Source organism: Somniosus microcephalus, chromosome 2, assembly GCF_052327205.1.
Source record: "Somniosus microcephalus isolate GS21.2 chromosome 2, FLI_Smic_1.0, whole genome shotgun sequence".
Taxonomy (NCBI): Eukaryota; Metazoa; Chordata; class Chondrichthyes; order Squaliformes; family Somniosidae; genus Somniosus; species Somniosus microcephalus.
The window spans coordinates 234116566-234142265 of record NC_140988.1 but is presented as its reverse complement, the minus strand read 5'-3'; the positions used below and the strand labels follow the sequence as shown (position 1 = coordinate 234142265).

At 50.5% G+C, this 25700-nt stretch overlaps 1 long non-coding RNA gene across 1 annotated transcript; it reads left to right on the top strand.

The window, feature by feature from the left end:
• The first annotated feature begins 2875 nt into the window (after positions 1-2875).
• LOC147123283 (uncharacterized) lies at positions 2876-25700 on the top strand. The gene is made up of 4 exons (XR_015074161.1): positions 2876-3058; positions 11827-11977; positions 19009-19125; positions 24727-25700. It is a non-coding gene; the product is annotated as an uncharacterized LOC147123283 (long non-coding RNA).

Sequence of the window (25700 nt, the reverse complement as noted above, 5' to 3'; positions counted from 1 at the left end):
TGTGAGAATAAATGTAACTAATTTTTAGTAGCCATAACACTCCGGAGACTAAACAACCTTTAAATGACTGTGCAACAGTTTAATTCAATGTCAAACTGACAAGGAAGCAGTGAAACAGCACTAACCTGAGAGCTGCGCCTCATTACTCAGGATCTCTTTAAGTAGCACCCCTGGAGTCGGCTACCGACTGCTTCATGCCTCCTCTCCCTGTCGCTGTCGGGGTGAGGCGCTAAGGCAGGGGGCGACAATGAATTTTGCAGATCGGATGCCCAGTGAGCATTGCACGCTCACTGACGTCATGATCTGCCTGGCGCTGAAGTTGCTGGCGCTAACTCGTAGCGGCGGCGCTACAGGGGGGGCCAGATTTGCCGTGCGTCGCTGGATTTGCCTCGCCGCAGCGCTACTGCATCAATTGCCCCCGCCAGGCGCTAACTGGAGCCGCTATGGTACCGAATTTCTCCCCCAAGTAATTCACTGGCTCAAGTTTGTTTGCCTTTTTCCCCAGAAATATTTCCTCCCACATCACTTTCCTTCCTTGCATTTATACTGGGAATGATTTTTCACACTAAGAGGCAAGGAAGGGAAGAACTGATTGGAACTTCATCTTGCTCTGTTTTGAGATAAAGGTCTAGAAATTCAGTATAGCCACGTTTGGGGTGCTACAGCTGGGTGTTCGCTAAATTTTGCGCCCGGCGCAACTTAGTACCACCTTCACCGATATTCAGTTGCATCGCTCCAAGAGGTTGCTGCTGCGCTAAAGCAGGCGATGCACGAGTATCATAAGGCACTAAGCCGGCGAGCCGGGGCGCTACCACCGAGGGCGGGCGCAGCGCAGGTGTGGCGAGTTGCTGATTGAAGGCAGACAGTCAGGCGCTGGTCAGCACTTAAAGGGGGAGGGTGGAATTATTTGGTTGCCATGCCCTGCACACTGCAGCCCTGAAGGAAGGCCTGACCAGTGCTATTTCAACTGCTCCATGCCCAGGAGAATGGAGAAGGCCAGGGAGAGAGCGCAGCGCTTCGGCGAGGGTGACCTGAGGGTGCTGGTTGGCGCAGTGGAGCGTAGGTGCCATGTCCTCTTCCCTGAGGGTGCAAGGAGGCCGCTGCCCTCCGATTATCGGAAAGCCTGGAGGGAGGCGGCAAACAGGGTCACCTCCAACAGCGTAGTTGCCAGGACTCCCATCCAATGCCGGAAAATTTCAACGACCTCACTTGTGTTGTCAGGGTGAGTACCCTTTCCAGTATCCTCCTCATCCCTGCATGTGCACCTCAGTTGATGGCCAAAGGGACCTGAAAGCCCTCATCCAGCAGCTATGGGACTGTCATGAAAAGCACTCGCACATTCAGGAGTTTATACACTGTCAGGGCTATTCCACCATGGGAGGCTGTGCAGGCAAGATGAGGGCTTGACACTGTCAGGGCTATTCCACCATGGGAAGCTGTGCAGGCAAGATGAGGGCTTGACACTGTCAGGGCTATTCCACCATGGGAGACTGTGCAGGCAAGATGAGGGCTTGGAACTGTCAGGGCTATTCCACCATGGGAGGCTGTGCAGGCAAGATGAGGGCTTCACACTGTCAGGGCTATTCCACCATAGGAGGCTGTTCAGGCAAGATGAGGGATTGACACTGTCAGAGCTATTCCACCATGGGAGGCTGTGCAGGCAAGATGAGGGCTTGACACTGTCAGGGCTATTCCACCATGGGAGGCTGTGCAGGCAAGATGAGGGCTTCACACTGTACTTAGAGGCCATCCTTTCTCTTGCAGGGCAAGCTGGCGCATAACCGGAGACAGCAGCATCAGACTGGGGGAGGCCATCCTGACCTGAAACAGCTCAGAGACATAGAGCAGCGAGTGGAGCGGATCATGGCAGGCCGGCTGATTGGCCCCGTCGCCACTGGAGATGCCGACCCTGTTCTGGGCAGCAATGGTAAGGTCATCACCTTTTTGACCTCTCTCTTTCCACTTGCGCCTCACACCAGCATCCTTTGCCACTATCGAACCAATGCAGTGCATAGCAGCACTCATGCCTCCCTCGCTGCCGCCCTGTCCTCACTCTAAAGCAACTCTTGTGCCTCCCTGCTTTCAGATGGTGACTCGCCAGGTGAGGAGGCGGCCCCTCAAGCTGGCACTGTCTCGGAGTCAGACATAGAGGTGGAGGAAGAGGAAACCAGCCCATCAGGGACACCCTCAGCCGAGGCAGCCCATGGCCATGATGGGGACATGTCTTCCCTGGAGGGGAGCAGGGGGGAAGGGTCGGAGGAGAGTGAAGCTCCGGGGCCCAGCCGGCTACAGCAACGCGGGAGGGGTGGGGAAGCTCGGCGGCCTTCTCCCCGGAGGGAGAGTCTGGCCTCGAGTCCTGCTACGGTGAGCGCAGAGGAGGTGCGGCTCCTTGTGGAAATGGGCGCCCAGGCTGAGCATAGGCACACTGAGCTCATGGCTGCAGTGGCAAGGATGCCTGACTCCATAGAGTCACTGGCAAGGAGTGTTCAGGAATTCAGGGCAGCACAGGCCAGGCGTCTGCAAGAATTCAGTGCAGCACAGCCCAGGAGTCTGCAGGACTTCGCGGCAGCACAGGCGGCCTCCAGCCAAGTGCTCAGTCGTGCCATGCATTCACTGGCTGGTGTCATCCAGACACAGACCAGGGCCACATGGGCACTAACTGCTGCCACCGTCGCTGGATCAGCCAGGCATCGCCAGGGCACTCGCCGCGCCGCAGCAGCCCAGCAGTCTGTGCTTCAGCAGATTGCTGCGCATGCTGCAGTGCTGGCCCGTGCGAGTGCCAGTGAGTCAGCCGACCAGGGAGTGCCTGTGCTCTGTCAGGTTGGCAGCATTCCTGCAGCCAACACTGTCACTCCTCCACTGCAGCTGCCACCACCCGTCGGACAGACTGCTGCCGCCCAAGCAAAGTTGGAGAAGTCAGCAGCCGGCCCCTCCAGGCCCAGAGCTGGTCCAGGCCGACCTCCAAAGGCATCTGCCGTCTCACCAACTGACCCTCAGCAGCCTTCCCCCAGCCTTGCTGCAGCCACTGGGGTCCCATTGAGGAGGAGCTGCAGGGCAGGTAGGGGCCAGTCACGGACGCGAGACGGATCACCCTCGCAAGGGGAAAAAGTAGAAGGTGTGGCCATCTGTGTTGTTTTTTTATATACAGGCCGAGACTGGTGTATTTGTTTTTTATATACAGGCCGAGACTGGTGTATTTGTTTTTAATATAAAGGCTGAGACTGGTGTATTTGTTTTTTATATAAAGGTCGAGACTGGTGTTTTTGTTTTTAATATAAAGGCCGAGACTGGCGTGTTTTTTTGGGGGGGGTTTATCTGAATTAGTTTGTCATGCAGGAAGGGCACAGAGTTATCAGAGTGAAAAATTTTCTTTAATCGCACTGTCCATGTTGGCTTTTGGAAGTATGTGTTGCCTTGATCGGCTGAGGGATTGCGGAGCGGCTACATTCATCTTCTTTCTTTGGCACAAGCCATTCCCTGAGAGGGGGCCTAGAACCGAGTTGCAATAAGCCGCTGACGGATGGCCCTTGCACTTTGTGCCTCCCTCCCGTCCTGGTGCTCCTCCTCCTCCTCTGGTGGTCCTCCAATGTCTACTGGCAGTGGCTGAGTCCTGCGGATAGCCAGTGTTGCGTCCGTGTATAATAAGACACAGACTGCGGAGAACGGTACAACAGGTGTTTACTCAACGTGGCTCACACTGCAACTGGTCTGTACAGATTACTACTCAGTGCTATATACAGGTGTGGTCACTGCCGGTACTGCAGTATACATGAGCTGTAAAACATAGTTCCCCCCCTTAAAGGTATATACATGACAATTCCTCCCCTTTTAGATTAACAGTACCATAACACTCATTTAACAATTAAATATCAAACTAATTACAATTAACACTTTTAACATGCAACATTAGCTGAAAATAGTCCATTTATATATTCAGTCTTTGGGGAGGCTTCCTGATCCTTTCTAGATAGCGCCTTTCCCGAGTGTCTTGCTCTTGGTGCGGAGGCGATTCTGGCCCCCTGTCGTCGGTTGGTTCATCAGCTTCCGATGCTACTGTTTCTGGGGTAGATGCGACCTGTACGTCGGGTTCATCACCAGGTACGTATGGGCGAGGCATGGGGTTGACTTGTTCCTGTGACTCTAGGATCTGGTCAGCATGGCATCTCACGATGCTCTCCCCAACATCCACTGTGTACATTAGTGGGCCCTGCCGTGTGCATATCGTTCCTGGCTGCCATTTTTCTGTTCGGTAGTCGCGGGCCAAGACTGGTTGCCCTACATTGAAGCTCCTTGTTGGCTTCTCATGGATGTGCTGGAATTGCTTACTCTCAACATCTCTTCGTACATTTGGTCTGAGCAAATCCAGGAGAGATCTTAACCTTCGGTTAAAGAACATCATGGCTGGGGCCTGGTTGGTGATTGCATGTGTCGCATTCCGGTAGGCGAACAGGAAATTGTCCACCTTGTGCTGCAGCGGAATGTTGTCATTGTACATAGCCTTTATTGCGTTCTTAAAGGTTTGTACGAACCTCTCAGCCAATCCATTTGTGGCTGGATGATACGGGGCGGATGTGTAATGCCTTACCCCATTCTTTTTCAAGAGCCTCCGGAAATCTTCGGACACAAACTGTGGTCCGTTGTCGAAGCAAATCTGTTCAGGCAAGCCATTCCTGGCAAAAATGGTCCGTAGGACTGCAATAGTTTTCTCCGTGATCGTGGAGGACATTTTGATGACCTCAGGCCATTTCGAGTGCGCATCCACGGCTATTAAAAACATTGAGTCCATGAATGGACCAGCAAAATCAATATGCACCCGTTGCCATGGAGATGAGGGCCACTCCCATGGGTGTAGAGGGGCCTGTGGTGGTGCATTTTGGACTTTCTGGCATCCTGAGCAGCTCTTGGTCAGGTCCTCGATTTGTTTATCGATTCCCGGCCACCACACATAAGCCCTGGCTAGGCTTTTCATTTTTACCCCTCCCAGATGACCCTCATGAAGCTCATTGAGCACTCTATCCCTTAACTTGGGTGGAATTACCACTCGGGATCCACACATCAAGGTCCACCGGCACACTGACAGCTGTTCTCTGCTTGTCGAGAATGCTGGCAACAGTGAGTCGCCATGTGCTGGCCATCCCTTTACCGTCAAATCATATACCCGAGACAGCGTCGGGTCATTTCGGGTTTCCTTTTCGATACAAGCGTTAGTTACCGGTAGGTATTCAACTATAGTCGAATGGAATATTTCGACAGGATCCACTGCTGGTGCCTCCTCCGCAGTAGGCAGTGGCAGGCGTGATAGCCCATCAGCATTTCCATGCTGTTTCGTGCCCTTATATCCAATCTCATAGTGGTGCGCCCCTAGAAAAAGTGACCATCTTTGTAGTCGTTGCGCAGTCATCACCGGAACGCCATTCTTCGGATTAAAAATGGAGACAAGAGGCTGGTGATCAGTCAGCAAGGTGAATTTCTGCCCGTGCAGATAGTGATTGAACTTTTTCACTCCCCACACTAGGCTGAGGGCCTCCCTGTCAATCTGGGCGTAGTTACGCTCGGCTGAGGTTAGTGATCGTGACGCAAAGGCTATTGGCCTCTCTGAGCCGTCCGAGAATTTGTGCAACAGCACCGCTCCAATGCCGTAGGGTGACGCATCACATGCCAACCGAATTGGTAATGCCGGGTTGTAATGGGCCAATACCTCTTTCGATGTGATTAGTGTTTTGCTCTTCTGGAAAGCTCGTCTACATTCGTCACTCCACTTCCATGGCACCCCAGTTTGCAGTAGGGTGTTCAGTGGGTGTAGTATTGTCGACAAATTTGGCAAGAACTTATGGTAGTAGTTTACCAGCCCGAGGAACGACCTCAGTTGTGACACATTTTCCGGTGCTGGAGCCTTGACTACTGCCTCAATCTTCTCTAGGGACTTATGTAACCCCTCTTTATCGATAACGTGGCCACAATACGAGATCTGTTTTCTAAAAAACTCGCATTTGGGGCGGTTAGCTCGGAGCCCATATTCCTGCAATCTAGTGAGCACCTGCTCCAGGTTGGCAAGGTGATCACTGTCATTTTCGCCCGTGACCAGGATGTCGTCCAAATAACACTGGGTCCCTGGGATCCCTTGCAGGACTTGTTCCATTGCCCTCTGCCAAATAGCCGGAGCTGATGCTACCCCGAATACCAGCCGGTTGTATTGGTAGAGACCTTTATGGGTGTTGATTGTGAGGTATTTTTTTGATGCTTCTTCTACCTCCATTTGCAGATATGCCTGGGCCAGATCAATCTTAGTGAAGCGTTTCCCTCCAGATAGCGAGGCGAAAATATCTTCAATCCGCGGAAGTGGATATTGTACGGTGTGAAGGACCAGGTTCACTGTTACCTTAAAGTCCCCACAGATGCGAACCTTCCTTGGTTCCCCAGGCGTGCTGCTCAACAACTTTTTCATCACAGGGATGATGGGTGCAGCCCACTCGCTCCAGTCTACCTTGGACAGTACACCTGAACGTTCCAGACTCTCCAGCTCTGCTTCAACGGCTGGGCGGATCGCATTAAAAAAATTTGGACTTGCGTTTTCTTCAATTTTAATCGTCGCTGTCATGCCTTTTAATGTTCCGCGTCCTTGCTGGAACACTTCTTTCGCGTCAGTTAGGATCTTTGACAGTCGCCCAGGTGTGACATCGTCATCCTTTTTGTCAGCCACAGTCAGTGCCTGTATGGAATGCCAATCCAGTTGTATTTTCCGGATCCATTCACGTCCCAGTAATGGTGGTCCTCCATCTTGCAATACATACAGGTCTAGTTTTGGTGTTTCCTTACTGTTATATATAACGGTCACCCTTATTTTTCCTTTGGGGTAGACTTTTTGACCCGTGTACGTCTTCAAAATAATTTTTGTGTCTCTCAAGGGTATGTGTGAGAATAGCCGCTCGTAGTCCCGTCGGTTTATGACTGTTAGGGCTGATCCTGTGTCCAATTCCATCTTTAACTGGACTCCTGCTAACTTGAGAGTGACCCAAATGGTTCGGTGATCCTCCGTTGTGATCACATTATGTCGTTTCAGACAACTCAGTTCCCTGCTTTCAGAGTCATTATCACTCTTTTGTTCATCTGAACTATTCTCCGTCATCTTATGTACCTTCTTGTACTTTCCTTTGGTAGGTTTCTTATTGCTGGTTTTCTTTCCCGACCTGCAGACTCGTGCTATGTGTCCTACTTTTCCACACTGTCTGCACACTTTGTCTTTGAACCAGCAATCATTCTGGTCGTGTGTTGTTCTGCCGCAGCGATAGCCCTTCTCTGTTCCACATGACATTTCGTTTGTGCCATATTCTTGCGGTCTCTGTTGTATCTCTGCAGCGCCCCGTGCTGCTGCTTCATATGATACCGCAATGCTGAAAGCCTTTTCCAGCGTAAGGTCCTTTTCAGATAAAAGCCGTTTCTGGTTTCCTTCACTTTGAAGCCCACACACAAACTTGTCCCTTAAGGTGTCTGCCAGTCCTGCTCCAAACTGGCAGTGTTTCGATAGTTTGCGCAGTTCTGTTAAATAATCAGCATTGCTTTCATCCTTATGCTGGTTCCGTTTGTGAAACTTGAATCTTTCTGCTATCAGCAGAGGTGTGGGGTTTAGATGTTCCTTTAGTATCGTTACTATGTCTTCAAAACTCTTTTCCATTGGCTTTGTTGGGGTTATTAGATTTCGTAATAACCCATACGTCTTTGCACCCATTAAATTTAACAATACCGACGCTTTCTTGTCATCTGACACCTCATTTGCCTTGCAGTACACCTCTATTCGTTCGACATATGTAGTTCAATCTTCGACTTCATTGTCAAATGCGGTGATACTGCCACTCTTCGGCATTTTGGGTGTGGTTTAAAATGGCATCTCCCAATGCCTTAAAATGGCGTCTCCCGTGCTTTACTTCCTCCCCCGCTGCTGCCAACGCCGCTCCCGGCGGTTCTCGTGGCAATGGTGGCGCCCTGTAGGTTTCGCGCGCTTCTCCTGCGCTGCTGCCAATGCCGCTCTCGGTGGTCCTCGTGGCAATGGCGGCGCCTAGCGGGTTTCTGCGCGTCTCTCTCTCCCTCTCTCCAATGCTGCTCTGCCCCTGAACACCGGCTGCGCCCTGTGCGCTCTGCCTTCTCTCTCTCTCCCCCGTCGACGCTGCTCGGCCCTTTGCTGTGTCGTTCGGTCGGGCTCTAGCCCACCGCTGTCCGGGAAGGGTCTGCGCACTACCTGTTGCCAGCCCGTTTCGCTGGACCACCTCGACTGGAAAGCCAAGCCTGGCTCTCGACAGCCTCCCCCGCAATTCTCGAGTCTCTGCTGGATGACAGGATGACAGGGCGGTTGCCCGTGGTCGACGCCCGAGTCTCTGGCCTTGACCTCCAATCCACTGATCTCCAGGAACTAATCCCCGGGAGGTGATGCGGAGTTGCAGGTAGGTTCGAACCTGCCTCGTCGCCAATGTTGCATCCGTGTATAATAAGACACAGACTGCGGAGAACGGTACAACAGTTGTTTACTCAACGTGGCTCACACTGCAACTGGCCTGTACAGATTCCTACTCAGTGCTATATACAGGTGTGGTCACTGCCGGTACTGCAGTATACATGAGCTGTAAAACATAGTTCCCCCCCTTAAAGTTATATACATTACAGCCAGGTTGTGCAGCATGCAGCACACGACAACGAAATGGGAGACTCGCTCAAGCGAGTACTGTAGGGCTCCACCGGAATGATCCAGACAGCGGAACCATTGCTTGAGCAAGCCGATTGTGTGCTCAATGATGTTCCTGGTTGCTTGATGGCTGTCATTGTATCGCTCTTCAGCAGGGGTGCTGGGCACACGGAGCGGGGTCATCAGCCAGGTGCACAAAGGATAGCCTTTGTCCCCGAGAAGCCATCCTCGTGGGGGAAGCTGGGCCTCGAACATGTCTGCCACAGAAGTCTGGCGCAGGAAGAAGGCATCGTGGCTGCTGCCTGGAAAGCGGGCATTGACAGCTAGTATGAGCTGCCTGTGGCCACACACCAACTGCACGTTGAGGATATGGTAGCCCTTCCGGTTGCGGTAATCCTCAGCATTCTCCAGAGGTGCCCGCAAAGCCACATGCGTGCAGTCAATGGCGCCCTGCACCATGGGGAAGCCTGCTAATGCTGCAAATCCCATTGCATGCTCTTGCTGCTTGTCCACGGTCATGGGGAAGGAGATGAACTGACGTCTCCTTCTGAAAGGATGCAGCAATGTACCACGAACTGGGAGATGTTGGAAATGTCCCCAGTAGCGGATTGGAAGGAGCCAGTGGCGTAGAAGTTGAGAGCCACCGTCACCTTCACTGCCACCAACAGAGACGTCCTGCTCCTCAGCTGTGGCTGCAGATCTCTCTGAAGCAGATGGCAGATCTCTGTGACCACCTCCCTTCTGAATCGCAGCCTCCGAACACACTGCTCCTCAGACATGTTCAGATATGAGAACTGCTGGCGGTATACCCTGGGTGGGTAAGGCCTCCTGTGCCGACGCCTGTTAGCCCTTCTCCGTCTGGCCATGACTGGCACTCTCTCACGGCGTCTCTGAGCCCTTTGAATGCAATGCAGTAAGCCAACGTTTGCACCCATTGCAGCCCCCATTAGATGTATCGAATCAATGCTATGGCACTGAAAGTTAAATCTAAGTGCAAAGCTCTGGCCTGAAGCCACAAGTACCTGAGCGAGTGTTGAGTCAAACCAGAAAGCTCTCTCCCTTTGTCTCTCTCCAAATATCCGTCTCTCACAAAGAAGGAGTGGAGCAAAATGGCTGACATTTATACTGCAGGAGGAGTCCCCTTTACTTAGCGCCCCCCGCGTCCCGCAGCGACTGGGAAACGTTCCCCTTTACCAGTCGCTGGGGGCGCCAGACGCACAATAGGCCGGCGACACTGAATTTCCAGTTAGGGGCGCACAAAGGGCGTTGCACCATGAAATGACGTCAGGATCTGCGCGCGCAGCTGAGCGCGCACAAAGGTTTTGCACCGGCGCTAAATCTTAACTGAATTTCGCGAGAGGCGCAGATCGCGCCGCGCCCGGGTGCTAGCCGCTTCGCGCCCCACTTCTCGCCCTCTTGAGGCGCTAGCGGCTGGCGCTAACAACTGAATTTCTAGGCCAAAAATTCTCCAGTACCAATACACTTTTAATTGCAGTTTAGCTTTCTATGTAGTTAAGGGCCAGTGGAGGGAGCCAAATCCATGATGAAAAACAAGTGTATGAAGGTCACAAGGCTTTTCTGTAAAGGATTCCTCAATGTACATTATGTAATGAGATTCGATCTCCTGTTTTTTTCCTGATGATGAGATATTTTTCCACTAAGGGTGCATTCACTACAACTATGCCAATGATATAAAATGATTTTGACCTGATACTGGAACAAAGAGGAATGAGACTGCCTGGTGAAGGTAATCTCACTACAGGTTCAGAATGCTACAAGTCTTTACACAAGTCTCCATGCAGTCTGGCCTCATTGCTTCTCCCACCATTGACAGATTGCTTCACTTCACCTGCCATCTATTCCATCAGCATGGGTGCACTTTTTACTCTCTCACCGTGGCCCTCAGAATCTGACCACGATCAGCCCCAACACCAGCAGCACCAGGCACACCAGCAGCACAAACAATCACACCAACCTTCTCCGCAATAATCTAATGCTACACAGGACAGAGGGCATCAGCACCCGACCACATTGCTGCCCAGGATGCCAGGGATGGCCACACCATGGCCAGATTTACTTCACTTGATGCTGTACACCCTGGCTGCCACATGATGCGCCAGGTTGGCATCACCCCACACCAACACCATAAAGCATCTCTACAATGCCCAAGCCATTCCTTTCACACTCATCAGCATTGCAGGGGGTACCGTTATGTCTCACCATTCACTGCAGCTCACTAAGCCACTTCCAAAGGTGCACACAAATCTGTCCAAGAATGCAAAGTGTTGAAAATAAAGATTTCAATGTTTGACAGCACATTAACAGAAACTTCACATGAACATTGGCTAAAACACCCAAGTGCCTACCCTTGCGTGTTGTTAGTTGGTATGATTGGACTAGGATGAGGGTGAGTGTGAGGGGTGGCTAGTGAGATGGGGAAGTGATAATGTAGATAGAAAGAGATGGGTGGAGGTGCAAGGTGAATTGGTGTGAGTAAGGATGTGCAGGAGAAGGGTAGGGAAGGCAGAGTGATGGGATTGTGATGAGTGGCACAGCAGAATGAGGTTGAGTGTGGCTTTGTACTAACATTTCGTGATCTACTGAGATCATTGAAACATTTGCGCCACTGCAGCCTGGTCCTCCTGACCACATCCCTGCTTGTGCCCTCCTGTGCAATGTGCAACCAGGCTGCATTGGTCTCCTGGGCAGGTCTCTTCCGCCCGCTGGAAGGGAAGAGGACCTCCTTGCGTGCTGTGACTCCCTCCATAAGCATATGGAGAGCCTGGGTGTAGCCGTGCATGTCTGTGCAGTGCTTGTCAGTGTTTGCAGCACCTCAATGCTGTAGAACACTGACAGCACAAATGTCAAAATAAAGTTGGCCATGGTCCCTTTAAGGAAACTGGCTGGCGACGCGTCATCAAATGACGTCATCAGACCCGCTTCCTTCAATTGGCCAGGAAACTCGCTGGGCGGGCTTAACAAGCCCAATCAGGGGAAAGTCATGTCGGAGGCCGGGATGGAGCCAGGAGTGAGGCCGGGACCTGACACTGATGTCGCCTGCCTCTGACCCGCCCAGATAGGGAAAATCGCAGCCTAAGACTTACATTTCTGCTGTTGCTGTGCTATATTATTTTTTGATTCTATGATTCTAGTGTGTGCCCCAGCCAAGAGGCCCGCTGGAATCGACGGAAATTGGTCCTCGGACCACATCAGCATATTTGGGGCAAGCTGCCAGCGCTAGTCACACCGCCACAGGGAAGACATAAATGCTGGGCTGCCTGCCTCGCTGGGAGCAGCCTTCAGGTAATTCCTGGGATGTGGGTTGGAGCAGGGAATGTGAGGGGAGAGGGGGCGATTGTGATGCCTGTAGAGTTGCCGGGAGCGTTCCTGCTCCTCCTGGATACACAGGAAGGAGATTTTTTTTTTAAATTATAAAACTAACCTTTAGTTGGCAGTCGCAGGGGCCACTGAAGATTCCCGAGCGGAGCAGGCCCGACTCCTGCCCCGTTCATCACTGACTAATTTCATCAAGAGGTCCTTCAACAAATATTAGACCCCTAATTAACATATTCAAGGGGCATGTTTTAGAGATTGCCCAGGGCACCTCAGGCTCAACCATCTTTAGCTGCTTCATCAATGACCTTCCCTCCATCATAATGTCAGAAGTGAGGATGTTCACTGATGACTGCACGGTGCTCAGTTCCATTCACAACTCCTCAGATAATGAAGCAGTCCGTGCCCACATGCAGCAAGACCTGAATGACTTTCAGGCTTGAGCTGATAAGTGGCATGTAACTTTCGCATCACACAAGTGCCAGGCATTGACTATCTCCAACAAGAGAGAGTCTAACCACCGCCACTTGACATTCAATGGGATTACCATCGCCGAATCCCCCACCATCAACATCCTTTGGTTCACCATTGACCAGAAACTTAACTGGACCAGCCACATAAATATTGTGGCTACAGGAGCAGGTCAGAGGCTGAGTATTCTGCGGCGAGTGTCTCACCTCCTGACTCCCCAAAGCCTTTCCACCATCTACAAGGCACAAGTCAGGAGTATGATTTGGACAGGTTGGGTGATTGGGCAGAAGCATGGCAGATGTAGTATAATGTGGATAAATGCGAGGTTATCCACTTTGGTGGCAAAAACAGGAAGGCAGATTATTATCTGAACGGCAATAGATTGGGAGAAGATCCTTGTGCACCAGTCGCTGAAGGTAAGCATGCAGGTGCAGCAGGCAGTTAAGAAGGCAAATGGTATGTTGGCCTTCGTAGCGAGAGGGTTCGAGTACAGGAACAAGGATGTCTTGCTGCAGTTGTACAGGGCCTTGGTGAGACCACACCTTGAGTATTGTGTGCAGTTTTGGTCGCCTTATCTGAGGAAGGATGTTCTTGCCATGGAGGGAGTGCAGCGAAGATTCACCAGGCTGATACCTGGGATGGCAGGAATGACGTAAGAGGAGAGATTGGGTCGATTGGGCTTATGCTCGCTGGAATTTAGAAGAATGAGAGGGGATCTCATTGAAACTTATAAAATTCTAACAGGACTAGACAGACTAGATGCAGGAAAGATGTTCCTGATGGCCGGAGAGTCCAGAACCAGAGGCCACAGTCTAAGGATAAGGGGTAAGTCATTTAGGACAGAAATGAGGAGGAATTTCTTCACCCAGAGAGTGGTGAACCTGTGGAATTCTCTACCACAGAAGGTAGTGGAGGCCAATTCATTAAATATATTCAAGAAGGAGTTAGATATATTTCTTAAGGCTAAAGAGATCAAGGGATATAGGGAGAAGGCAGGGACAGGGTACTGAATTTGGATGATCAGCCATGATCTCATTAAATGGTGGAGCAGACTCGAGGGGCCGAATGGCCTACTCCTGCTCCTATCTTCTATGTTTCTATGTGATGCAATACTCTCTACTTGCCTGGATGAGTGCTGCTCCAACAACACTCAAGAATCTCAATACCATCCAGGACAAAGCAGCCGGCTTGATTGGCACCCCATCCACCACCATAAACATTCACTCCCTCCACCACCAGTGTACTGTGTCTGCAGTGTGTACCATCTACAAGATGCACTGCAGCAACTCGCCAAGGCTTCTTCAACAGTACCTCCCAAACCTGCGGCCTCTACCACCTAGAAAGACAAGAGCAGCAGGAGCATGGAAACACCACCACCTGCAAGTTCCCCTGCAAGTCACACACCATCCTGACTTGGAAATATATTGCCGTTCCTTCATCGTCGCTGGGTCAAAATCCTGGAACTCCCTCCCTAACAGCACTGTGGGAGTACCTTCACCACATGGACTACAGTGGTTCAAGATGGCGGCTCACCACCACCTTCTCAAGGGCAATAAAAATGGACAATAGATGCTGGCCTTGCCAATGACGCCCACATCCCATGAACTAATAAAATATTTTTTTGACTCTGGACGATAGTGAAAAACAGGTGATATCAGTTTAGCCACCTGTTGTACATCTCCCCCAATTTTTATGTCAATAGAAAGGAAAATTGGGAGAGATCTATAACGGGCATCTGATCCAATATTACCCGTTTTACACTATTTCCCCAAAGTCAAAATTGCCCCAATTGTTTTGGAATAGCTAGGATTAACCAGAGCATTGCATTAGATTTTTTCCTTCAGTAGTCACTAGAGGGTGCAAGAATTAAGCAATTCTTTGTAAATGACTACTTTAACATGAGCACCAAAATGTTCTTGTTTTATTTAGATATTGTTGAGATACCGCGGCAAACGTGGGAGTCGAGACCAGAGCTGATGGAACACAACTGCTTTAATTTACATCATGGCAAAGAGAGAGCTTGAAAATCCCGCGCAACCACTTAAATACTCCCCAGACAGGAAGTGCTCCCGGCAGCCTGTCCTTGCGGGAAACAAGTTGCCGGAGGAAAGGGCCCCCGGCTGGGGGCGGCTGCTGCCGGCAGTGCGCCTGCATAAACTGTCCGTGCCGCCGTGAGCGGATTATGTCCAATGGTGGCGTGTCGCCACAGAGCTCCCCCCAGAATCCGCTTAGGAGGAGTGGACGAGTCGTGATGGTGGTCTAATGGTTCTGCCGGAGTGGCTCTGAGTGGTCGCCGGTCTAGTTGGTGGGGCCGGGCGGTTCGCCGCCGGCTGTGCTGGCTTGCTGGCGGGACGGCCTCTAGTTGGAGGTCGGGCCACGGGGACCTGTTCCCCTGGTTCTGTGTGTGCTGGTTTGAGTCGGTCGATGGAGACTGTTTCGACCCTGTCGCCGAGTCGCAGCTTGATGAGCTTGTCCCCGGTTTGTAGTACCTCGTACGGTCCGTCATACGGGGGTCGCAGGGGTCCGCGGTGTGTGTCGTGTCACACGAAGACGAAGTGTGCCTGCTGTAAGTTTGGCGGGACGTGAGGTGTGAGTTCGCCGTGTCGGTTGACCGGAAGTGGGGCGAACTGTTGAGCGGAAGAGAAAGAGTTGAGCCGCTGCTGTTCGGCCGACCAAGGCGTGGTAGCCTCCGGGAGGAATTCGCCTGGTACGCGCAGCGGTTGTCCGTAGACTAACTCCGCTGCTGAGGACTGGAGGTCTTCCTTGACCGCGGTGCGTAGGCCTAGTAGCACCCACGGTAGGCGGTCAGTCCAGGTACTGTCCTGCAGGCTGGCGCGGAGTGAGGCCTTGAGTGACCTGTGGAAGCATTCACACAGCCCGTTGGCCTGCGGGTGGTACGCCGTGGTTCGGTGGAGCGTCACTCCAAGGTTGCGTGCTGTGGCCGTCCGGAGTTCGGAGGTGAACTGCGCGCCTCTGTCGGAGGTTATGTCGGCCGGTACGCCGAACCTCGCGACCCAGGTGTTAACGAACGCCCTGGCGATGCCGGCTGTGGTGGTGGAGGTCAGCGGCACTGCCTCAGGCCAGCGTGTGTAGCGGTCGACCATCATGAGGAGATAAGTTTGGCCTTGCGATGGCGGCAGAGGACCGACGATGTCGACGTGTACGTGGTCGAAGCGGCGCCTGGGTACCTTGAAGTCTCCCAGGGGTGCATTTGTGTGCAGCTGTACCTTAGCCCGTTGGCAGGCGAGGCAGGAGGTGGCCCAAGTCCGAACATCTTTGCTGAGGCCGCGCCAGACGAAGTGCTGGGAGAGGAGTTTGACGGATGCGCGGGAACCCGGATGGGAGAGCCCGTGGAGCGCGTCGAAGATGCGGCGGCGCCAGGTTGCAGGGACGACTGTCGCAAGTGACTGCCGTGGCTTCAGGCCCGTGCGCGACCTTGGCTAGGCATAGCCCTGGCAGGCTGGTAGCCGCCGAGAGGAGGTCTGGGTCCGTGAGCTGGGCCGCTGCTAGTTGCGCGTAGTCGACCGCTAGGTGATTCGCGCAGATGGCGGAACGGGAAAGGCAGTCGGCGACAATGTTGTCTCTACCGGAGATGTGCTGGATGTCCGTGGTAAACTCGGACACGGCCGCGAGCTGGCGTTGCTGCCTAGCGGACCAGGGTTCGGTGTTCTTGGCCATCGCGTATGTGAGCGGCTTGTGGTCCACGTACGCGGTAAAGGGGCGGCCCTCCAGGAGGAACCTGAAATGGCGGACCGACAGGTGGAGCACGAGGAGCTCGCGGTCGAAAGTAGAGTATTTGACCTCCGGGGGGCGCAATTGGCGGCTGTAGAAGGCAAGTGGCTGCCACGTGCCATTGACCCACTGCTCGAACACGGCTCCGACCGCATGGTCGGAGGCGTCGGTGGTGAGCGCGACCCGGGCATCAGCCCTCGGGTGCGCGAGCAGGGTGGCGTCGGCGAGCGCGTTTTTGGTGGCGTCGAAGGCGGCTGACGTGTCAGTGGTCCAGGCTACGGCCATCTTGCCGGATTTACCTCGGAGCGAGTCGTATAGGGGCTTCATGAGGGCTGCAGCTCTGGGGATGAACCTGTTGTAGAAGTTCACCATCCCGAGGAACTCCTGGAGGCCCTTGATGGTTTTGGGGCGGGGGAATTGCTGGACAGCCTGCACCTTGTTGGGCAGGGGGACGGCCCCAGCAGGGGTGATGTGGTGGCCGAGAAAATCGATCTCGGCTAGGCCGAATTGGCACTTCGCCAGGCTGAGGATGAGCCCGTGTTGGGCTAGGCGCCCGAACAGGATGCGAAGGTGTTCGAGGTGTTCCTGTTTGGAGGAGCTGGCCACGAGAATGTCGGCTAGATAGACAAATAGGAAGTTCAGGTCCCGGAGGACTGAGTCCATAAGGCGCTGGAAAGCCTGGGCTGCATTCTTGAGGCCGAAGGGCATCCTCAGGAACTCGAACAGGCCGAATGGGGTGATGACGGCCGTTTTGGGGATGTCCGCGGGGTGTACGGGGACCTGGTGGTAACCGCGCACCAGGTCGACCTTGGAGAAGACGGCTCGTCTGGCCAGTCGGGCCGAGAAGTCCTGGATGTGCGGCACCGGGTATCGGTCGGGGGTGGTGGCGTCGTTCAGGCGGCGGTAGTCCCCGCAGGGGCGCCAGCCTCCGCCGGGCTTAGGGGCGATGTGGAGGGGCGAGGCCCAAGGGCTGCTGGAGCGGCGGATGATGCTGAGTTGCTCCATGGTGGTGAACTCGGCCTGCGCGATTTCCAGCTTGGCCGGGTTGAGTCTGCGGGCGTGGGCAGAGACCGGGGGGCCGGTGGTGGGGATATAGTGCTCCACACCGTGTTTGGCGGCTTTGGTCGAAAAGGTCAGGTTAGTGAGGGCGGGAAACTCCGCTAGTAGTGCCGAGTAGTCGTCCGTGGCTCTGGCGAGGCAGTAGGTCGTCAGGCCGGCCGAACGGGCCGGGGTGAATGCGCCAGGGATGGGGGCCATAGTGTTGATGTCGACGAGGCGGTGCCTCGGAATGTCGACAAGGAGGCCGTGGGCGCGTAGGAAGTCGGCGCCGATGAGTGGGCAGAGGACCTTGGCTGTGAGGAACTCCCAGCGGTAGCGGCGGCCTGCGAGGTCGAGCGTGACCATGCGGGTGCCGTATGTGCGGATGTCAGAGCCATTGGCTGCGGCCAGCGTGATACCCCGTGCATCGCGTTGGATTTCGAGGGCGGAGGCGGGGGTGATGCTGTGCTGGGCTCCTGTGTCGCACAGGAATCGGCAGTTGGTGCTGTCGTCGGTGACGTACAGTCGGGGCCCCTTTTGCCCCGCGGCCATCATGGGGGCCGTGCGGGGGGGGTTTGAAAGTGCACGGTGGCGTGCAGCGTTGGGCCCTAGTGCCAAAACGGGTGTGGTAGTAGCAGTGACCCGGAGTGGAAGGGCGGTCGGGCCTAGTGGGCCGGGGGGACCGCGTGGTTGTTGCCGTGAGGTCGGGCGCGACGTCGCGGGCGGTCTGCGCGGAGAGCAGCCGGTCGGCCTTTTCGGCTATCTCATTCAGGTCCGTGGAGCCAGACTCCACAATGAGCGGGCGGATGCTGGCGGGGAGCTGCCGAATGAAAAGCGTGCGAAAGAGGGCGCCGGGGTTTTTGTCGTCCGAGAGGGACAGCATGTGGGAAAGCAGGTCTGATGGTGAAGTGTCACCAAGGCCTGGGAGGTCGAGGAGTTGGCAGTTGCACTGGTAAGAGGACACCTGAAATTTTTTAAGAAGCGCAGCCTTCAGATGTTCGTACTTGCCTTCCTCTGGTGGATCCTGCAGCGCTGCCCAAACCTTGGGGACTGTGGCGTAGGCGAGAGAGGCGATGAGGTAGTCGTACTTCGTGGCGTCGACTGTAATGCTTCTCAGCCGGAATCTGGACTCGGCTTGAACGAACCAGGCCTCGGCCAGGTTCTCCCAAAAGTCCGGTAGTTTAACCGTGACTGCGTTTGTATCCGCCATGCTAGCTTAGGATTCGTCCTGAGCGTCGGGGTCACCAGTGTTGAGATACCGCGGCAAACGTGGGAGTCGAGGCCAGAGTTGATGGAACACAACTGCTTTAATTTACATCATGGCAAAGAGAGAGCTTGAAAAGCCCGCGCAACCACTTAAATACTCCCCAGACAGGAAGTGCTCCCGGCAGCCTGTCCCTGCGGGAAACAAGTTGCCGGAGGAAAGGGCCCCCGGCTGGGGGCGGCTGCTGCCGGCAGTGCGCCTGCGTAAACTGTCCGTGCCGCCGTGAGCGGATTATGTCCAATGGTGGCGTGTCGCCACAATATACTGATTCCCCAGCTATGGAAGGAACACAAACACTGATCATTGCCTCAGGTACACGGTTAAAATGGTGCGGTGCAAATAACAGCATTTAACATCAATCCTGGACTTAAAAGGTGATCATTGTTTCCATTCCTCACCTTGATTAATGCAGAGATTTATCAACTTTTTAGATATCAACAGGTGTCTTAAAGTGCACATGCAAAAGCAATTTTTTAAAATTATGATTCATTCTCAGGATGTGGATGTTGCTGTGAAGGCTGATAGTAATTGTCCATCCCTTGAGAAGGTGGTGGTTGGCCTTCTTCCTGACTGCTGCAGTCCGTGTGGTAATGGTGCTCCAACAATGCTGCTGGTAGGAGGTTTCTATTCCTGTTATTCTTTGTAATGATTCGAGACAAATGAGTGGCTTGCTAGGCCACTTCAAAGGACAGTTAAAAGTGTGGGACTGGAGTCACATGTAGGCCAGACCAGGTAAAGATGGCACTTTCTTTTCCTAAAGGCCATTAATGAGCCAGTTGGATTTTTATGACAATCTAACAGCATCGCGGTCACTTTTACGGATACCAGCTTTTCATTTCTAGATGTTTTTAACTGAATTCAAATTCTCAAACTGCTGCAGAGAGATTTGAACTCACATTTATTGAATTATTAATTCAGGTCTCTGGATTACCAGTCTAATAACATAACCACTGCACTACATTATTATAGAATGCTTAACGTAAACTAAAAAGCATAATTATGTATTGGTAACGTGACAATTTGAGAATAAAGAAGTGCGTTACGTCCTGTGGTCGATGTATACAAAACCCAAGTAATCCCAGGACCTCAAAATTACTGCCTGTATCACTACAGATACTTGAATTTCAGGTAAACTGAAACATTTAAGGTTCCTCTCTTCAAAAGCCTCGACAAAATGGTTTGCTCACTGACGCATTTGTACAGAAATAGTGGGTTATGGGATTCCAGAAGTTATAGGTTGTATGAGCTGTTTATTAACCATGCAAAGTATCTAAGAGGAGTGTGAGAATTAAAAGCTGTGAGGAGATAATTAATAACTTAGAAGACATTAATTGCTCTTGCCTTAATAAACTGCTACTTCTTAATTTCTCATTTAAAAATTTGTAATTTGGATGATGACTTTATTTTACGATCAGCTCTGGCAACTGACATGATAAAGAGAATAAGGCTTGTTTGCAATGCAGGGGCATTAGAATTCAAATAAAGTTTAAAGTGAACACAGCTAGGATATAATTGTTAAAAGCATGTTAAGAATGCTTACAATAAGTTACATAATTTCTGCCTTCCCCTTCATCCCCCCAACAGGCCATTACAATTAAGCTACCATATCCTAAGGATCATTTATGTTCATAATTACAAGGAGGCAAATATAGGAAATATATCAGCGTGACCAGCAACATACAAGGAGCTATAGCCACCTTCACGACATATCCTAACTGACTGATGTTCATGACATATTAGCCTAGATTGGGCATATGCTTGACCTGAGGTTAGGCAAAGCAGAGAAAGCACTCACCTGACCTTCAGTGTACTGAGCCCAAGTGCATTTCTGGGGTCAACCTTATTATCATAATGTGAGTAAACTCCTGGCCGAGAGAACACCTGTCATTGGGAGCATTTCAGTTGGGCAAAGACTCAGCTCCATCCCCCCCAACAGACCATTGCAAAATTCCTGATGACTGGGTCCTGGCCTTGATGCTGTCTGTTCTGGTAGACTCCCATCAAAGTTATGATGGAAATATACAGGAATTGCCATGCCTTAAGGGAACAAAATTGCTTGTTCATGCGCATGTTCATTAATGTGGCCCTCTTACACAGGGTGCATGAAGTGAAGAAACGCTCCCAGGTGAAAGCTGGGGATGGAAAATATAATCTGCTGCATAATGGGTATGCATGGCAAGGCATTGGTCCCTTGCTTTATATATCTATAGACAGTTGATTGGCTAACATTGTTGATGTTCTCAGTGGCACTCTGAAATAATTCCAAAGCATAAAAGTTAAAGGCGTTTGTGGCCTTCACATCCACCAATGGTTGTGGAGGAATTCGACTGCAAGGTTACTCTAGAACATACGACACAGCTGTGTATTGATATCCCTTGTAAGTCTAAGCCTCTGCAGGCATCCTCTGAGAAATGGAAGTTATGGGCACTTCTTCCTGTAAGTGTGAACGTGAGATACTGGAGGCTGGATGCAGCTAGCCTGTGGTGCAGTCTCGTTGTTTTCTTCCTCCAAACAAAAACAAAAGGTACAGGGATTCTAATGGGGAAACTTGTACTATGATTGTTGAAGTTGCCAAAAAATCAGTGCCCCAACAGGTGGCATTAAGATACCTGACAAAAACATAGAAGGAAAAGAAACAAATTCAGAAATGGCATCAAAATGATACCACAACTCTTCATAAAGGACTATTTAAATCCATGTTAGGAAACTGCTCATTCCCTAGTATTCATGGATGTGCACTTTAAATGGATGGATAAATGAATCAACAGCATGTGTGGAACATGGGACAATTGCGTGAAGGTCCCTAGTAAGTCATTTGGGCCTCATTTTAATATAAAGAGCAAAATAGTGGCTGCTTCCGGCGCTAGTGTGAACCCGACCACAGATTTGATGCTGCAGTAAATGGAGAGCCAGCATGATTGAATTTGTGTTCCTTTTTCAATTGATTTACTCCTACTTCATACCTGTTTAGCAGGCATTACCAGTGGAAATCCATATTATTCTGTTCATACTACACATTTAAATTGTATGGGTAATATTTAGTCTTTTGTGCTTCTAGCGCAGAACGTTCTGTACTAGAAGAGCTAAAGATGAAAATTTACCCCAAGATCTTTTTGTATTATTACAAGTGTGGAGATATGAAAAGATCTTCGCTATGCCTTGACTACGTGTAGTATCAATCACAACATCGTTGTAAAGTACAATCTTTTAATACCCTGCAAGCCAGTCACGTGATACATTTGCTTAGGTGAGAAATATTTAAAACATATATTCACTTCAAAAGGGTGAGGTCACTCTGACTATTGGGAATTCCTTAGGAATTTGCCACTTCCTGCAATTAAAAACAAAAATGCATACTACGTTTATTTTTTTAAATGTATATGCAGAGAGCTAGAAAGTAAATGCTGTACCATAATCCTGGGAGTTAGCTAGGAAGTATAAAAAAGCTTCACCCTTATTGTTCATGAAATCATCCAAACCCCTGATTGTACCACTGTCTGCTAACTCTTTGAATCATAGACATTACTCTACATATATTTTAAAGATTAAATCGAAAGTTTATGGAATGGTTTAAAAGCTCATTTACAAGCTGCCACTCAGTGATGGTAGGGTAATTATTGTTAGATCAGTGGAATATAATTTAATACAGTAAGCTTCAGTAATTAAGATCTTGCTGACAGAATAGCTTCACTTGATTCTCTTGCAAACAACAGCTGCACAGGAACAGGAAGTCAGCCATCTTTTGTTGATGTGAGACATTAGCCCAATGGTCACAGATGACACACTGAGGCTGCATACATGCTCAAGCTAAACGTGAAAAGGAAAACACTACAGAGGGAAAACAAAATAATGAGGTGAAACAATTGTGTGAAAAAAGCATGGAACTGAGTTGCACCAGAATATCCCTGAACATCTGGCTTTCTCGTGTTGTAAGGTTGTGTTTTGCTGAATGAAGCTGTTTATTAATGAATAGTCTATCAAAGCAATGTATAAATAGATTCAGTCTAAAGGATGAATGGAAACAGGTGGTCAAGTGCATTTGCTTATTCTTTATTTTCTTCATTCTTTTTCATTAACACATTCTGGAGATTGTCTGAGACCATTACGTTTGGTCTCGAGCTGTTTCCCAAACTGAGTTTATTAGTATTAGTGCCCAATGCACCTACTCTTCTTCATGTTCGTGAAACCATGAAAAGCATGTAAGGCTGGAGGGTTCATATTCTTTCTCTTTTTTTCAAAACTGTATCCTTTCTTCCCTGGCCATTACTGTAGTTTAATATACTGCGTGGAGCTTTAAGTCTGTTCAATTCTTATGCTTTTACTTTTGGAGTAGGGAGGGGTGAGAAGGGGGAGGGGAGTGGGGGAGGGGAAGGGAGAGGGGGGGAGGAGAGATGAGGAGAAGTTGCTGCACCCTTTTCATTTGTTAGCTTCATTAAGACCCCAAATTTGATACAAAAATAGTTAATTCAACATTAACCACAATTCAGTGGGATTTGCACCAGGTTTGCTCTCGTGCATTAATTTGGAATGGGAGCAAGGGGGACTGCATGGATGAAGGAGATCTTAAATTGTCCTTGAATGTATTTTTTGCAACTATTATAGTATGTTTTTGGTACAGTGCTATTATTGTTAGATATTTTACCATATTCGTAAAAGAAATTTGAGTATTTTCCAAAAAGGTTTGGGGGAACTTTTTGTTTGCTTAAAATAAACATGTTTTAAAACATCTCATCTGCATTATGTAATGGCTTGGGTGGTACATGAAAGAAGGCATGCTGAGGAGATAATGGGCCCCCAAATCATATTTGCAGACCGTGGCAGATCTGCCTGCCAGTGATTGAGCCTCAGATTGTTGCAGGCCAACAGGGCAGAACTGTTCCATGCAAACTTGCAATGTACGGATGACACTGCCAATTAATGGGAAAATCACCTGGCTAGCAGAGTAATGTGCTGTCCACATATGGATGAAACAGGTGATTTGTTCATTGGTTAGCAAGGGCACGACTTTCATCTCCTTCCCACTGAATAATATGACAGATGACCAATGTCATTCCATTGCTGCATTTCCCAAAGTACAAAGGGTCACTATTGACTGTCAGATGCTCAATCCAAAGCCCATTCTGGATCCCTCTTCATACTCCTGCATCCTTTCCCTTTTCTTCTTCCTCCTCTTCCCTCTAGTCCCTCCTCTACACCTTCCACATCTAGGTCTAACTATCCCCTTGCTCTATAATCTGCATGATATGAATATACCCTTCATTTTGACTTCCACTATGCAACGGGAGATCGACTGTATCTATTAAAAATGGTGAGGGGTCACAACATGCTAATGGTATTGTGCCTGTAGGTGGTGCTGTGAGGGACACCTTGGGTAGAATGGGACTCTACTGACTATATGACAGCTCCCTTGTATTGACAGTGGGAATCCCTAATTGTGGGTTATGGCAACCCATTTTTCCCCAACTTTTTAAAAAGTTGAACAGAAATTGCTCTCTCTGTTACTGGATGCGTTGCCATTGAATTTAAACAGCCCTCTCCATTTCTGCCCCCACCCCCCCTTCTCCCTTCTCTTCTTCTTCCTCCCTTCTGTGCTCCCCTCCTCTTCTCCCTTCTCTCACTCTCCACTTAACACCCCTCTCCCGTCTCCTCTATTCCTCTGCCATCTCCTCAGCTATTCCCTCGCCTGCCTCCACTCCTTCCCCCACCCCACATCCAACCACTCCTCTCTAACTCTCCAATTTACCTTCTTCCCCTCCCCTATATTGATTTCATTATTACCCCCAATCCTACTTGGCCTGAAAAATTCAGATAGGTCTTGACCATTTGTGTACAACACCATGGGAGATTGACCAATATTTTGAAAACCTACAAATCTCACAATAATCAATAGGAAACTTGCATATGGAAAAGAAAATATCTATATAGAAAGAAATAGATTTAGATAATTTTGCTTACCTAGTTTGCAACATGAAAAATGCAAATAAGTCATTGTGTATTGTTATGTTCACTGTTCACTTCCTCAACCCTAGGAGAGATGTGAAAGTACTGATACCTTTGTTGTTGTATAATTTAAAACATGAAATGTCAGGGACGTGGTCTGGATATTTACCAGCATTCACTTATGCTATTAGCTAAACAAATTGCTTAGAACTTGGGGTTTATAAAGGTAATCATTGGTAACACTGCATGATCGGTTCTGTGCTCCCACTTCCAGCAGTGAGCGGTACGTGCAACATCAGCAGCACCAACTGCAGGAGCAACAATAGGAGCTCCAAGCTGCTGCTCACCCACCTGAAGCTGCACAGATCAGAAGGTGCCATCACAATCCAGATATTTTTGTCAACTGCAGGGGCTTCCACTCCCTCAATGTACAGCTGGTGTGTGGCCACAAGAAGGAAATTTTGCATGTTTGCGCCAAGTACTCTGGCAGTTGCCGTGACTCCTTCATCCTGCGCCAGTCTAATGTGCCTCCGCTCTTCAGTCCGCCAGACCAACTTTTCAGATGGCTACTTGGAGACAAGGGCTATCCCCTGAAGACGTGGCTAATAATGCCATTGAGGAGCCCTTCCAATGAAGCTGAGGAGTGCTACAACTCCAACCACATTTCCACCAGATCCATAATCGAGCAAACCATCAGCTTACTGAAGATGCGATTCAGATGCCTTGATAGATCAGGTGGAGCCCTGCAGTACTCAGCAGCCAGGGTCTCCAGAATCATCGTGGTCTGCTGTGGACTTCACAACATGGCACAGCATCGTGGCTTGCAGCTGCCTGAGGTACAAGTGGCTGATTGCATAGCCTCCTCAGATGAGGAGGAGGACAAGGAGGAGGATGAGGAGGAGGATACTGACAATGAACAGGTTGCGGAGGCGCATCAACCAGTGGCACCAGCACGCGAGCACATTGCTGCCTGGGATGCAAGGGACGCATTCATCTTGGCCAGATTTGCTTAGCCTGCACAATCAAACACTTCTGCCTCGCACCTTCTTACCAGAGCATCAACAATGGACAAGAACCTGCGGATTCCTATCACTCTGACCCCCATACTGACAATTGCAAGTCGCCGTAAGGCCTCAATGTGGAAGTCCCATTTTCGAAATGACACAGGCCACAACTTCAACAGTTTGCCATCAAATTTGTTTATCATCACAATTCACGGATGGCTTTTCAAAAATAAACACAACAGAA